The sequence below is a fragment of the Trichoderma atroviride genome, chromosome 5 (genome assembly GCF_020647795.1).
Source record: "Trichoderma atroviride chromosome 5, complete sequence".
NCBI lineage: Eukaryota > Fungi > Ascomycota > Sordariomycetes > Hypocreales > Hypocreaceae > Trichoderma > Trichoderma atroviride.
Window position 1 is genome coordinate 3567847 of NC_089404.1, and position 3180 is coordinate 3571026.

Below are 3180 nucleotides of genomic sequence, written 5' to 3' on the forward strand. Positions count from 1 at the left end.
AGATTATTCTTTTTGCTGTCATTCAGGATGAATTGAAAAGTGAAAACTCACCTATCCAAGGAGCCACATTGGCAGTCTTGATTCTCTTTTTTTTTTCTCTTGCATTGAGTGCTACATCTCGACATCCAGTATCTTGTTCTCTCCATCATGTACATCGTATGCCATCCAATGCTCTCTTGGCTTTCCACTAACAAGCAAGAAAACGTCGCACCATGTGGGGGACAGCACAGAGCTCGCATGCCATGACAATTACCTCAGTTTTCTCCAATTCTCTTCGTATTCTGCAGCAAGCACCGAGTAATGGTGTCGTCATCAATCCCGCGGGACATTCTACAGCACCAGACATGCCAATTACTTGCTGCTATGGAGCATTTTAGCTGAGAAAACTCTTCAATTCCAGCCCACCATCTTTTCAAATGTGTGCACCAAGCAAGGGATCCGGTGCTGTTTAGTGGTATTTTAAATCGGGAGCTCTAAAGTAGGCGATTTAGTAGCCTTCCGAGTGAGCTTCCGACGACGATCTTTTGATCAACCGTCATACATACTGTAGCAGTCGACGAAGCCATGACTGTCCAGTAATCAGACACCAGGCCATGTCTTGAATAGTTTGCGTCAAAGGACAAACGTTTCAGCTACAGGCTGTCTTTTCTCGCCATGCCCATGCTGCTAAAGTGTTTGTCTATGGGCGCAGTATCAGGGCTCGTGTCACATCCTATTGCTATTAGTGAGTTTCTGCTCATCGGGGAGCATGTGGAACAAAGTGAACAAGTCAATCAGTGCCAGCAGACACTAGGCTGTTATCGTCCCAACCCTGGCGGTGATTGGAACGATTTCACATGCTGATGGTCACACACTTTCCCTCCAAGCTCAAAAGGGAGGGAAGCACACGGCGTACTGCTACATGCGTAGGAGTAGGTAGCTTGAGTGATACCTACTGCTACCACACATAGGTCCTGCTTGGCTTGCAATCAGCTTTGAAGAGCTGCATGTCGCCTGCTCAACGGTACACGTTCAGCCATTTTGTGACCTGAAACAATATCATGCATGCACGTACGAGTGCCCGGAAATGCCAGTTCCCGAGAGCACACCATCGCAATGCTGGAGGTAATGAATCGCACATGTCCTCCTCGTACCGACGGCGGACACAAGAAGCAAGCAAGCAAGACGCGCAACCGACCAAAGTGGCCTTGGTCTCTCCACCTCAGCCTAGCCCCCATCGCTTCGCAAAGCGGGAGGGCTTCCGACGATCCACAGCTTTGACGGTTCGCCCTATGGAAGCCGCACACAAATGCAATGCGCCGATGCAATGAGACGCTGCTGCAGAATTTTCTCCTTGTTCCGTCTTGCAACCAACGGCCGTCCGTCGCGAATAGACAGGCCGTGGGGCATGCTATCTCGCAGCAAGCAGCGGCGAATTAGGACTCGCCACACTTTGGCGGAGCGTCTGCGAGAGATAGGAAGACCAGAGTTGCAGCTTGACGCACGCTCGACCCATGTCCAGCGGTGAGGAGACGGCCGTGCATCTGCGTGAGGCCATTGAGGAGCTTCCTCTGCCACTTGGCAGGCCTCAGACTGGCCCCCGTTTGTATTTACTGCAGGCTGGACATGCCAGCACAGGCTGTCTCTGCTTCTTGCTGGGTTCTCGATCCGTACAGCTGTGCCCGGATCACACAACTTGATTGAGCATGGTCTGTTGAATAGCCAGCCACTCACGTCTTGGTGGTTATTTATAGCGGGTGGAGCGAAGAGCGGCGTTGTCGACTCGCGGCTATACGGTGGGATTAGCAGAGGGCCGACGTTTAGCAACGGCGATATTCTCTGGCGATTCTAGTCATGAGAAACGGTCTTGTTCATCCACAATTCGCGCCAAACTCGGTGTCAGAAACCGTTAGAAGCAGCTTCTGGCTGGGTTAAAAACGGGGAGATAACGGAGACAGCAGAAGTTCAGAACGAGTCTCTGCGGAAGAACCAAAGTTCCAGCACCGGCGCCTTTCAACTTGCAGCCACAGTGGAGCAGCAGGCCTCTACAGCGCTATTACAGTGAGTTTTAGTTGAATGTGAAGACCTAGAGCCGGAGAGAAAAAAGTTTTCAGTTTTCCTGTGCTGAAAATTTACAGGCATGTGAGAGATAATACTCCGAAGAGGCGAATCAAGAAGGGTAAAAGAATGAAGAAAATAAATAAAGACAAATGAAAAATTTTCTCCATCTCGGGCCATCATTGGTACTCTGGTGGCCTGTGACTGATGCGGCTTGCAAGCATTGTGCAGCCGTAGGTCCTTTTGCGCGCGTAAAAAGCTGCGTCTCTAGCATGTTGATTGAGAAAAGCCCCCTTCGTCAGAGGCTGAGTGTCAATGTGAATTGGTGGATAATCCACAATGCGCCCATTTTCAGGTCTTTCATTTCGGCAGAATGTCATCTTGATTGGGTATTAGCATTGTCCAAAAAGTCTCCTTTCAGCCATCCTTGATGGATGCTGCTGGTCTTCTCTGTAAGAAGTATCTGGGCACAGATGTTTTCAGTCTACCCTCATATTATTGGATAGTACAGGTACCATCAACCGTAGACACTTTGGCCGAGTGGTTAAGGCGATGCCCTGCTATCAATTTGGTATCTTAGGCATTGTGTTCGCACGCGCAGGTTCGAATCCTGCAGGTGTCGGTTTCTTTTTTTCTTTTTTTCTACTAAACACTTACAAGCAATACTTACTTATGATTGTCATGTCTCTCTTTTTTTTTTTTTGCCCTTGGATCTGTGAAATCTTCCTAATCACATTCAACCTTCATTTTCGTCCTTTCTTATTACGTAGACCCCTCCCTCCATCTCCATGTCCCTAACTAAATCAGCCCATCAGCAAGCAACTCAAGCTTTTCTGTTGGGTCCAGCAAAGCCATGCCCAAAAGCTGCTTGACAAGGGCTTGAGCCGTAATCCCAGCAAATGGCACGCCTGCCCAGCCCTCCAGCGGCTCGATCTAATGCAAGGTACGCAGAAAAAATTGAAAATGCCGCTCCTCCATCATGTGTGTGCGGGCAAAGGTCCCGAACACGATTCTAGGCTTGCATGAGCGTCGGCGTCCACGTCTGCATGGGGCTAGAGGGTACTCGTAGGCATCATTTAAAGCTTATGTTGCGATGAAGAGATCGAGTGTTGATGCTGCTTTGAGCACTTTGTTCGTTCCTGG

General features: G+C 49.3%; 1 non-coding gene across 1 annotated transcript; it reads left to right on the plus strand.

Annotated features, from left to right (window-relative positions):
* Nucleotides 1-2563: 2563 nt before the first annotated feature.
* TrAtP1_010431 lies at nucleotides 2564-2659 on the plus strand. The gene has a single exon. It is a non-coding gene; the product is annotated as a tRNA-Ser (tRNA).
* Nucleotides 2660-3180: the final 521 nt, after the last annotated feature.